We start from the raw sequence: 14,300 nt of genomic DNA, 5'->3' as shown, positions 1-14,300 counted from the left end.
GGTTTAGTCTGTTAATACCGTCGATTGAGTGTCATCCCTTTGCATTACATACTGTACTCTTTTATAGGCAACTCATTTTCAGCGAAGTATGTCAGGTGACATATTCACCTTCCTATTACAATGTATAAAAACTCTCATGTGAGGTGCAAAATTGACCTTCATTTGATCTGTCACCTTACAAGCTCAATTTTTACCTCTTTTATCTTTAACTAGAATATCCCAAGCAAATATTAAAGAAACATTAATAACAGTTAATAAATAATTATATCCATTACCTATTTTTGAACTTCTTATCAGATTACCTGAATACATTTAAACTAAATCAGATTGCCATAAATCATCGATTCAAAGAGAGATTAAATTTTTTCTTTCAAACGTTTTCTCATTGGTTAATGTACTTCATTAATAATTTGTTCACGATTATTTAGATCTTCACCTACAAAATTATTTTAAAGGATTTACTTTTTTAGTTTAAAAAATATCTACAATGCTTCATTTTCCATTTTTAGTTGTTACCCTATGAGGATTGAGTGTTTCGTTTAACTTTTTGCACTTCAAACAGAAAATGTGATTATCATTCTTCATTTGTAAAGAATAAAAAAACTTAATTATTTCAACTAATACAATTATCTTTACATCAACTGGAACAGTTTTAACAGAATCTTTTAATATAACAGTTAGAAAATTTCATTTTCAAACTGTTTTTACTCCTAGAATTTCAGGAGTTATTTTATAAAGTTTGACAACAACATTCATCGAAATATAAAATTCAGCAATTATTAAATCTCTGTTTATGTTTTCACCAACAACAACTTTTCTAAAAATAAAATCATATTCACTGAAATTGTACTATTTCTTGACCTCCAGTCATAAAAGTAAATTCGCATACTTTATAATGAAGTTTTTTTACTCATTGAAGTATGGACTCAAATCTATCCCGGAAATAACATTTTTAATTTGCTTTGTTGTAAAGTAATTACTTAGTTCTTCTTTATTAAAATAATTGAGTCATATTAGAATACTTGTATATTCAGGGATTGAAACAACATTTGCTAACACATTCTGCAAATAGTGTTTGTTAATTACATCTTTTGTATATATTGGATCATTTACATTTGCAAATTTTTCTATATTTAAAACCAATGTAAGTTATTATTACTTTATAAATAGTATTTAATTCTTTTTGAAGTTGTTTGGTTACATTGTTTATGGTTGGATCTATTGGTAATCGAAAACCTTTCATTTTTGATGGACAATTTTCACATTTTAAATTAATTAATTATTAATTTTTGGTTCTAAAGCTTGAAACCCTTTTATTTTATCGAAATAGTTTATGAGTTTATTTTAAAAAATGTCCAGTTAGTATATTTAAAATATCATTAAACTGGTAATTCATGTATGATTAAAAACAAACAAATGACCACAAATTACTCAACGAAATTTTGTATTCTCTCGAGATTGTAGTAAATATTTTTTTCCCAAATAGTTAATTAGTTCTATCGGAATATTTCCTCCATATGAATGAAAAACCAATTTTATATCGTTATCTTTATAACAACAATTCCAATGAGTTCAAACAAGTGTCTGAATTAACTATTCCACATTCTACATTTTTGTTTCGTTAGGCAATTAATCAATCTTAAAAATATTTAATTGTTATTTGTTTAAGAAATTCTTCTATTTCGAAATCAGGTGAAGGATTATTAAATTTTTTTATTATTTCTTTGAAATTTTCTTACTTATTTTCCTGTCTCCTCCATTGCTAAATTATGTCTTTTTTCTTCATCCAATTATCTATCACCTTTTCTTCTTATTTATAAATGCATTTGCAACTGCTGCAGTTATGCCACAAGTGAACCCATTCTTGCTAAATGAGGTACTGCAGCTAATAATAATGGTAAAAATCCACCTTTGTGCTTCTTTTTTGATACATATTCAACCATCTTTTCCACAAAAAGAATAGTTAATGAAACAAGTAAAGTTCCACCAGTTGCATTTTCTTTCTTCCTTTTTTGAGCGTCGGTTAAAAATGGTTACATAATATTTAATTTTCCATTATTGTGTTTAAGTTTAAATGATTTTGGTTTTGTTTTACCACAAGGTAACAAAGTATAATCAGTTGATATGTTCTTCATTTATACAGATTAAAAAATAATAAAGAATTTTTATAAGCCCCATCCATTTTTATAAATATTTAACCCATTCGTAATTTTCGTTTTCCATACAATATCCCTCTAATTGCAGTTGCAACAATTTTTCTCCTAATGAAGAATTACTTCCATGCCTCTTTCTTTTGCAAATAATTGAAGTTTTTTATCAACTTCATGTTTTCTTTCTAAACCTTTATTATCTCTAAAGAAATATCATATTTTCTACATTTTTCATCCTTTATCATTTCTGGGTAATGTATCGTCTATTTTGTTCCTGGGTCACAATAATTATAACCAGATAAATGTATTTCAAATGGAAGGGGTCAAGGTGGTTGGTAGAGGTAGCACCTTTTTGGGGTTGACTCAGTCCTGGTCCTCACCACCCCAGGGATGAGCTGAGGAGGTATGCAAGACCTTTGCCTCTGAGGAAGCTACGTCCAAGACCGTCCGTGTGTGGCGAAGAGCCACATCCTACACGAGGTGACCCTGTTAACGCAGAACACGGCGGATCTATAGGAGAAAACCTTGAAAAAAAATCTCACATTCCAAATCCTCAATGCGTCTGTACTCGAGTCGAGCGGCAGCGAGGTCAGCGTCTGTCCATCTAGTAGGTGCGGCTGTATTATATGCTCCAGGAACTGACAATCCCTGGTTCTAAACACCCAGTGGAGACACTGGACCAAAACTTACAAGCTATCATGATTCGTGAGAGTAATGGCAGAATTACCCCAGGTGGTAACCAATCCACTCGTTGACAGACGACAACTGGGTTTTCGGATTCTGGGGAACCCGGGCCATCACGATCAGAGTTCTCAAGCAAACTTCGTCCCAAGGTTCCCATGTACATTGGTACCTTTAACATTCAGACCCTAATTCAACCTGGAAAATTACACAACTTAGTAACAGAGCTAGACCAACAAAAAATTAAGATCTTAGCGTTACAAGAAACTAGATTCACAGATGAAAATACAATAGACTATGGAAACTATCGCATCTTCAAGAGCAAGACTGACAAACGAATTGCCAATGGTACGCCACTCCTGGGCATGGCATTTGCGGTGCACAGAAATATATTAGGCTCAATTAGAGAGGTCTCTTCCATAAATAATCGCCTCATGACCATGCGTATCCAGTGCGCCAACAAGAAATACACATTGATAAATGTTCATGCACCCACAAAAATTCTGGACTAAACTTGAAGATGTCATGGCCAAAATTCCCCGGGATGATATCAAAATCTTAATGGGAGATTTCAATGCACAAATTGGCAGAGAGAAAGAACACCAAAAAACTGTAGGAAAATATCCAGCACACAGATTCACCAACAGAAACGGACTGAGATTTATTGAACTATGCCAACAAAATAATCTAAAAATAATGTCTACATCTTTGAGAAAAAAACCTAGAAAACAAAAGACCTGGAGGTCCCCCATACAAGAGATCGGCGAATATCAGATTGACCACATTGCCATCTCCTATTTCGTACAGAAAGAGATCCATGATGTCCAAGTCTACAGAGGGGCGAACATTGACTCAGACCACTACTTAACACGCATTAAAGTGAAATTCACCCCAAAAAAATTCTATCCGAAGAAAACACACATGATGAAATTTGACACACGAACAATCAAAGAAACCAATCTGAAGGAGGAGTGGGAAAAGGAACCAGCTGACTCTTGGGAAAAATTTCGAACAAAAATTACAAAGAAGGCAAAAGAACTGATCCCATTGAAAAAGAACACAAAACACCCCTGGTGGGACTCTGGATGCGAAAAAGAAAGAAAGAAAGAAAGCCTTTCTGAAGTATAACAGTAAAAAATCCCCGGAAATCTAGATCACTTCCACAACACCAGAAGACAAGTGGCAAAAACAATCAGACAAGTCAAGAGGAAGTACCTCAAGGAACAGTGTGAGTCTATTGAAGAAAATTTCCGTAACTATAATGTACGAGACTTCTATAAGACCTTTGCTGGGAGAATCAATGGATACGGCTCACGAAATCTATGTTTCAGAAAACCAGATGGAAAACTAGCGCTCACAAATCGGAAAAATTGTGAGGAGCTGGCGAGATACTTTTCCGGACTCCTCAATTGCCCTGAACCTTCTTCAAGATTCCCTCAAGAAACTGCTGTCTACACAAATCCAGAATCCCCACCACCTACACTAGAGGAGATCCAAAGATATATTCATAGACTGAAAAACAACAAGGCATCCGGAGAAGATAATATCACTGCAGAACTACTTAAAAATCTTGGACCAAATTCCCTCAAGGAACTCACTCAAATCATCACAGACATTTGGCAGACAGAAAAACTACCAGAAGATTGGAAATGCGCCCTAATTCATCCACTGCATAAAAAGGGAGACATGGCAGATATAAACAACTATCGAGGAATCTCCCTTCTCCAAGTCACTTATAAAATCCTCTCAGCTTGTCTTCTTCAACGAACACAAGAACAACTCGAACACAGTATTGGTGAATACCAAGCTGGCTTTCGCCCTCACCGATCCTGTGCAGAACAAATTTTCAATTTGAAGACAACACTAAAATGCAAAGCAGTCAGAAACAGTCCGATCATTTGTTCCTTTGTTGATTTCGCAAAGGCTTATGATTCAATCGATAGGCAATCTCTCTTTATTATCCTTGAGGAGCTAGGACTCGATCCGAAAACCCTAAACCTTATCAAAGAAACGCTCACAAACACAACTTCTAAGATAAAATTCCTGGGTGAAATATCAGAGCCCTTCCTGATCAAAACCGGCGTCAGAGAAGGTGACGGCTTGTCTCCACTCCTCTTCAACCTTGTCTTAGACAAAGTCATCCGAGAATGGGAAAAAGAACTGAAGAATCAAAATTACTGGAAGCCTATACAACTAGGAAGATCGAAAGATGGTATTAAAATTTCATGCTTGGCATTTGCAGATGACGTGGCCATTCTAGCAGAAAACGAGACCACAGCAATTAAACAGATAGACATTCTCAAAGAATGCGCCGAAAAAGTTGGACTACAAATTTCCTTCCAAAAAACCAAATAAATCTGCTCAAAATTTGAAACTCAAAAACTGACTACAAAATATGGACAAATTGAGAGAGTTCCATTCTTTAAATACTTAGGCGAGGTCCTAGAACCCACAGGGGGAGAGAAAACTGCACAAAAAGTTCGACTGCAAAAACTGAAAAGAGCATACTGGAAAACCCACAACATCTACAATAAAAAGTGTCTCTCCATTCACTCAAAAATACGACACTACAATACAGTAATCAAGCCCGAAGCACTATATGCCAGCGAGACACTCACACTCCATAGAAAAGGCGACCTGGAAGGCATCCTGAAAGAGGAACGCAAAATTATCAGAAAGATTCTTGGCCCAAAAAGAACTGAAGATGGATACAGGTTACAGTCTCGGAAAACTACAGAAAAATTATCTAACCTCGCCGCAGACATCCGGAAAAGAAGACTTAAATCTTACGGTCATATCCACAGACTCCCAACACCCAGACTCTCCCACAAAATTTTAATATACATTGAAAAATTGGAAATCATACCCTGGATAAAAGAAACCAAAACAGATCTAGCAAATGCACAAATAAATTCTTCAGAAGTTATAAACAGAAATGTATACAGGCAAAAAATCAATAGTTGGAAAGTACAACCCGAGAATGAAGTTTGCAAGAGACAGGGGACAAAATGGACAGAGGAAAGAAAGAGAATTCATGGGGAAAGAATGAGAGAAGTTTGGAGAATTAAAAAATTGAATCGGAAAAGCTTTGCGTGATGCGTATGGGTATGGGTCCAATCGCACATAATAATAATAATATTTCAAATGGAAATTTGTTAATTGAAGAATTAACTAATCCTTCTCCATACTTTCACCTTTCCAAAATATGTGTGGTAAATTATTCAAAAACCTGATTAAATAAGGAATTCGTTTTGGATAGTGAATAACAAAATAACTAAATTTATTTGTTGACATTTGTGTGATTCCAACTATTCCATTATGAGAATATTTGTTTCCGGCTAATTCTTCACCATGAATTACTGTTCATCTACCATTTAAATCTCTAACATCATTCATCCAAACATATTCAATTTTTTTTCTGAATATTTTTTTTACTTACCTTTCACCAACTTTTTTCTAATGAATCAATAAGGTTTCGTTCTGAAAAAGTAAGAAAATATCCTCCAACAATTATATTTATCAAATAAATATGTTTCCCTTATGTGATTTTATTCTATTTGGATAACTTTCATTATACACAGTATTTGAATCGAGTAAAATTCTTGAATTGTTTTGTAAATCAGGAGAATCAAATTCTGTACCTAAATCGTCCATAGTTATTTGTTTTTCAGTTAAAAGTTTCATTAATCTATCTGTTCCTTTATAATTTTTTTCACCATGTTTTAATTTATCCCCATCTAATTTTACTGGTAATTTTATAATATAAATAAATTGACAAACAGGGCTACATCCGAAAGCATTATCTTCACTATGATTAACAAATTGCAACATTTTCTCTCTCATATTTATTTTTTAAAATCTTCTTCTTCTAATTTCTTTCATAACTCTGTGACAAATTATTTATTGTTGTATGACTTAATGTATAATCGGTATTTAATTGTTTAATTGATGAGTATCATTAAATTCTTCTAAATAATTTCGATTATAAGGAACCATTTGTTTTTCGACTTCTCTATTTTCTTCAATTCCTATTAAACCATTTTCTCCTAATCATTCTGTTCCTTGGTTAACTCTTTCAACTGTATCGATAATTGATTCATCACTTTCAAGTTTTTCATATTCTGTTCTTGCTTGTTTCTTCCATTTCTTGAACTCCTTCTTCAATTGTTCTTTTACTTTTCTATTCTCTTTGGTTTTTTAATAATTTCATGACCATATCTTTCAAACATTTATTAAGATTAAAAAATACAATAATTTTATTTTATGTTTAAAGTTTATGTTTATCATTTACATTCAACAATTATGTATAATGTTTATGTAGAATGATTATGTTTAATGTTTACATTCAATGCTTATGTTGTAGAATTATGATGAATGTGTAAGTTCAACATTTAAAATATTCTTAAACTTTGCTGAATATTCACCTACATTAATTTTTCTGTCATATCTGTCATAATAGAACCATATTACCTGTATTCCAACATTTACTTCAAATTTCTTTAAATTTGTAAAACTTTAAATCACCACCAACAAGTTGATGTTACAAATATTCTTTAAATTTCTATCACCTATTATAAAATTTTTTAAAAAACAACCTATTCCTTTATACTTTCCTCCAGTAAAATATTCTCTAACTATATCTGTATTTTCACAAATAAAATCATCCAGAAATAAAACTGAATTGTTTTCGCATTCATTTAACAGAATAATGTCATCATTATTTTCAATGAAAATAGGAATTTATTTTATTAATTTTATCTTCACTTTTATCACATCTTTTTAATAAATTCTTGATGTTTGGTTAACATAAACCTATTTAATAAACATACATATGATTAATTTTTTTCAATTTTACCATGCAGTTGGTAAAATATAATTAGCAATCATTAATGCAGATTTTCACAACCAGTTGGTCCTGTAATTTCACATTGAATAGAATTTGATAAAAGTTTACCATGTTCTTTTTTTAATTCCTTTCTAGAATTCCTATTTTTGGTTCCCATTCTGTAATATATTTATATGATTCTTTTAATATATAATAAGTAGATGATTTTAGTTGAGTGATAATTTTATTACCACATTTAAATCAACTTCTGAATTGGTGGTTCAGTAATTTATAAACTAAATCACTGTATAAACATTCTAATTATTGATAACGTTCAAATTTAGAAATAAATATAGCTGATGAAGCTGATTATTTAATTGACTTTAATGTTTCTTAAGTAACAGTATGTTTGAAAATGAATTAATAAATTTTCCCTTAATAAATCATGAACCAAGTTGAAAGTTATCAATTTCCTCATTTCCCATTATTGAGAAAACAAACAATGATTTGAATCTCCCTAACAAGGAAACCAAAATTAATATCAATATTGGTGATGGTTGGATTCATCCTAATTGTTCAGAACTTTATATGACTTTTGATGTTATTCAAATAGATGGAACTGATTTTTCAATATACAATGATAAATCAAACATTAAACTAATTGTTAAATAAATTTTAAAATTGCTTGATATTTTTCTTGAATCCAACATCTTTTTATTTCTTCTTCAGGTTTTATTCGATTAGCTTCTTCTCTTTCAACTGAATTAAATATGGAACAATAGAAAAATTTAAACTAAAAAAATAAAGTTCTTTATCCATTAGAAATACTTCATAAATTTTGTAAAGATTGTAAAAAAATTTTGTTTCAAGGTGATTCAACTGTAAATTTTTCTTAGAGTTCAAGGAAAGATCAAGAAGATTCTATTCTTTGTTGGCCTACTGAAAATAATAATACTATACTTCCAAAAGGAGGTAAAGTGTTGTAAAAATTGTGGATACTTGTTTCTTGGTATTAAATATGAGCCAGAGTTTTCACTTGACCTTGCCCTAGGAAGACTTAAAAATCCAAAAAATCCAATTTATTTGGTCAAATGTCAAACAATAGAATTTCCTATTTACAGGGAGAAAGAATTTTGAACTAGATATTACTAATTATTATAATCCTATAGAATTTTATATGCCTTACTTTTCCACACTTATCGAAAAAATAATGAATTACTTGATTCTTCTTTATCCAATCATTTTAAATTACAAAATATCTGTGTTAAAAATGGAAGAAATAAAGTTTTCCCTCAATAATTATAGAATCTTGATCCACCAAATAACTTCTTTTGGAGATATTAAAAGAATAGCCCAATTATATAAGGATGTAAATGTAACTCCATTGAATTTCATTCAAAATTATCCAATCTATGTAATAAATATGTATAGAAGAATCAATGTTTTACCAATGAAATTGTGTGCATTCAGTAATGAAAATATTGCAAATGATACAAATGCATATGTTATTATGTATGGTACAAAGGAGTTAGCTTATGATTCACACGATATAATACTTACTAAAAATTTCTAATTACGTAAATGAATAGAAAAACTAATGAAATTTTAACTTCATTTTTTTATTTCCCTTTGAAATATTTTCAGAAAACTAGAGAAGATAAGATACAAGAACTTTTGATTTTGAAAAATTAAAATGTTCTCCAAACGTTTTCCACATGTTTGGAAAATGTTTTAATTAATGATTCATTAAATTTTTTCTACACAGATAAAAATGAACATGAATGGTAACATTTTAGATCTACTAACTGAGCTTAATAATTATACTAATGGTTGTTCAGAAGTGTTCACTAAATTATCAGGACCTAAAAAACGTAAATATTGTGTTATTTCAAAAGCTGAAATTTTACCAACTTAAATTGGTGATGAACTTTTATTACTATTAGACATTAAATATAACATTATTCCTCCAGATTGTCAAGCAATATGTTCACAAATGATGATGATAAATTAGGTAAAATTGTGTGCTTCTATTTTATTTATCATGTTAAGAAAACAACTAAAGGTTGACCTATTCATGTTACTGAATTTGTATAAATTTTAAATTTTTTTGTTTTTCTTTACATAAATTAAAATTTCCTTTGCTCTAACATCTAAATTTTTTAAATAACCAAATTTTATTTTACATTTTTGCTTTGGTTGTATTTATATTGAATTTGGTTGGGGAATATTGCGAAATTAGATTCTCTGTTTGCAACATGGAATTTTTACTCCAAAATGCTCTTCAGTCTAGAACTCACATCGATATAATACATTAGCAACATTTAACAAGTAGTTTATGTTTTCTTTGTTTTATTTTGGAATACATTTGTGCGTAAAAGTTATCTTTTAACTACATTAATTTATTGATTTGTTGATTTTCATATTCATTTCACTCTCGTCTCTTAATGGCTCCTGGTAATCACTCAGAAATTTGCTTTCTCGAACAAGTGATGACTGATTCTGTGCATGCACCTTGGAGCACTTTTCAACTTCTGATTATTGTGAAGATATTCAAAGCACTAACGTGTGCTATGTCCCCACGTTTTTGATAAAGAAAACTTTGTTTTGTTTGTGTTTCAAATAAATTTTAAGTTTCCACCTGGTAAGGCACTTCAATGTGTAGTTAATGTGCAAACTGACAAATTTTAAAATTAATGTATGTGTGTGTGAGTGGGTGTGTGTGTGTGTGTGTGTGTGTGTAGTAAACGAACTGTAAACCTAGTATTTGCACTTTCTTTGACTACTAGATTACCCTAGAAGTGAATGACGATTTGTGTTGGTTGTCTGCACTGGGTCGTAAACTTGTCTCATAACCCATGCTTCTGTTCAGTTTGTCCTGACCTCTCTCTGCCCTGCTTGCTGTCAGTGGCTTGCACACCACTCAACTAAAGTGATGCTTTCTGAGAACACATTCACCTAAGGAAATGGAAGTGAACAATCTGCCTACGAGCAGTATTCAATGATTAAGACAACTCTTTTTTTTTTCTAAAAGCAGACTGGTTTTATTCAGAATTCAATGACACCATATTATTCCCCTATCGTTCAACATAATTTTTGTTTAATGCGACGACCTTATGCCACCTTATTGAGTGGGCCTGAATATCTGCATGATACCACTCCACTGGTAGACGTTGGACCCAGCGTCTTGCTGCATCAGTAACCTCCCCATCATTCACGAACTGTTTCCTGCGAAGTGCATTATTCATTGGACCAAAGAGATGGAATTTCCTCTTTATGGTCTCTTAGACAGCGGGGAATCCAATGGACACATCTTTTTGTATCCCAGCTGGTGGATGAGTTTGTCAACACTACCAACAGAGTTGTCTAAGTGAACAGTGGGTTGTCTGATTGTGACCTGTCCACCTTGAATGAATCTGTCATGAGCACACACCTTTGAGAATCCCAGCTGTTGGATGAGTGTGTCAGCCCTACCAACAGAGACATCTAGTTGAACAGTGAGGTGTTTAATTGTGATCTGTTGATCACCTCAAATGAGTGTGTCAGCACATTCTAACTAACTGTGTGGCTGGCTGGCATGCGAAAGAGTGGACGGGTTTGCGAGACCTTGTTGTGGTGACGACAGAAGCCTCGCCCAAAGGATCACTATGCTTTTGTTCGCTTCCAAGACTCTGTTAACATTCTGAAAAGCGCCTATAAATATCTGTGATACTCCAGTTTTCTGCCAAAAGAAACTCAATGACGGTTCTCTGGTTGGAACACACCTTCGTTGCTGTTCGTTTTGAGGCCTACTTGTAGGATTGCCACCTATCAGAACTTCATGATACTATGTGGGCTGAAGAAGGTATATTCCACGGTGTTCCACGACAAATTCCACATTTTTTCAACATTAATTGAACGAAAATAGAGCGTTGCATTACTTATTGAAAGCCCCTAATACATGAGGTAATCAATTAATTTACCACATAGAAGCAATACTGGTGCTTACTTGATATTGTTTTCTGAAAATTTATCAAAAATTACATAGCATGCACTTACATAAAAGAGGAATGGTGGAAGATTAAAAGTAAACGGTTCCCAAAAACAAACAATCACTAGTGGATTAGTTCCCAAAGATGGAAAAGTTTTCCCATCTTTAGTGACAACTATTCAGCAATGTACAATTGTGATCAAAATTTTTTGTGTAATTCTGCCCAACTATTTAAATGTTGTACAGAGTACTCTATAACTGTAGCATATCTATCAATAACTCTGGAAAAAGTCTCCTGGAAAACTATTCACAATTGTCATCCTTTTTCTTTTGCAAATTTGGCACTTAATTATTTTACAAGATTGGAATTTTCTTGAGTACTACGTTTCTTTGGTGAAATTATGCAGAACTATTCAAATTTTGTACAGCAAACTCTAGAACAATACCATATCTGTCAAGAACTGTGAAAAAGGTATATATTTCGAAAGACAGGTGCCAACTTCACATGACTACATGGGCCAATGGCACTGTTGTCGCCACACATCAGGGATTCACTCTCAGAAACCTCACTTCAGAACATGCCAAGTAGGCCCAGGGAACCACAAGAGGGTGCCCCAATTCTTGAGGAAACCTTTGCTGCCATACGTGACAGTGACAACATGTAGCCCAGAATCCATTTCCTTTCACGTGAAACTTTCAGCGACCACCCAACATTTGTACTGCTCACTTAATATATGAAATGATGTACATAAACTGCTACCAGTCATGTTAAATAAGCTCCTGGGAGTTCTCAGCGACTGTACTTACTTTCATTTCCTGAAAGGAGGTACAGCAATCAATCGCAACTAGTGTTTATTGAAATATATCTAAATTTCGGTCACTCAGTGAACATCTTCAGTGCCAAATGTAATACACGAACCAATTAGAATATAATAGCCTACACGTTAACACCAAAGTACAGTTGTATAATGCCATTATTTGGCATAGTCCCTCTTGAATAGTGGTGCAAAACAGGTATCACTTCACTTTATTAGTGCAGCTTGCATTCATTCAGGGGAAACTTGATTGATTTATACCCTCTCACCTTATCCTATTGTTCTGCTAAGTGGATTATGACTCCCTGGGGATAATCTGTTCCTCTGAGAAACCCCTCGTCCCTCCCGCCCCTCCTTCTTCCCCTCCTCAGCCCTTCTCACCCACCCCCTCTGGGAACTCCAATCACTGATACAAGAACACTTTTGATATCAAATTATTTTACTAATTAATTAAATCGATCAATTAATTAACCCTTCCCTCTCTATGAAATCTCCCAGCACTCCCCCACCCCTCCCCCACCTTGAAAATGGTGGGCCTGTGCTGGAGAGAAAGGACTCACGACAGGAAATTTAATTATATAGCAAATGATATACTGTTTATTTATAAAATTCGATTCACAAGCACTGGATCTCTCTTTTATTTGGTGGGAAAAGCTCACATCCTGCAACAACATGATCTCATGTAATTTCACTGCTGTATATAGGAGGTGCTGTCTTGTTGCGAAATTTTCGCATGTATGCTCTCCTTAACATGTAGAGATCAACTGAGCTAGAGCACAATGCCACTACCACCAGAGGACGTGCCACTCCCCCACCCATCACCCCTTCCCTCCACAACTGTATCAGAAAAAAATTAGAGGGAAGAAGACTCACTCTGTGCTGGAGATGAAACATCTCATGACACTAAATTCAAATAAAAGTCAATAATATATTGAAGCATATTCTTTATTTAATTAGTTTGAGGGCGCAAGGGTTGCCCCACATAGGTAGAGCTCACGTCTGCACAAACTAACGTTGCTTCCCACGACGTACTAACTATAATCACCGAGGAACGGAGTACAGTGCGGTATTGTAGCCACTGTTTGGGGTCTCCCATGTATGTGTCTATCTCCCGGGTGCCGCCACGAAGGTCAAAACCGCCCAGTGTCCTAATTGCGGATCACGTTACTAAATAGCACCGACTACAGACTGTATATGGCCTCTTTTGATCTCACGGTCCCCAAACAGAGCATCAAATGGCGGCGTTCTGTTGATCGGGAATTCCAAACTCACATCCTGTCTTTGTCTCCTACTAGAAGCCACCTCCTATTTGTCTCTATGAACCAGCGTCTCCAAACACACAGATGGACGTTCTCATCTCTCCTCAGCATACTGCGTTTGTATTGGCTAATGCTGGAGGCAATGGTAGAGCTGACGCAATTTCGATATAAAAAAATTGAGTCAAATAATCCTTTTGCACAACCCTATCAAAATATTTGTTTAACTATTTATAGGAGTCAAATAGATCACTTAAAACACTCACTTCCACGTTATGATGATCCATCATAAAACATATTTTTAACGTTTGAATATCACACGCAAGTATTATGCAAATCAAGGAATGAGATTTCAGCCAGAAGTAGATCGTAGCCTAAATATATCCAAGGTCTTGTATCCGCCGACTTTTGAGGACACAAACACCCTCCCACGCCACAACATTTCCACTAAACACATCTGGTGAAAAAATCCTACCGATCACGCAAACTCGTGATCGCAGAGAGTGCCGTCTGTCGACCACAGGGTAGCCCCGACCGCTCCAGCCGAGAGAGACCCGCATCCTTGCCAGCCATGCTGGCAGCTACATACCCATACCCCGGCATCCA

The sequence above is a fragment of the Schistocerca americana genome, chromosome X (genome assembly GCF_021461395.2).
Source record: "Schistocerca americana isolate TAMUIC-IGC-003095 chromosome X, iqSchAmer2.1, whole genome shotgun sequence".
NCBI lineage: Eukaryota > Metazoa > Arthropoda > Insecta > Orthoptera > Acrididae > Schistocerca > Schistocerca americana.
The sequence above is the reverse complement of the archived record's forward strand: the minus strand, read 5'-3'. Positions refer to the sequence as shown.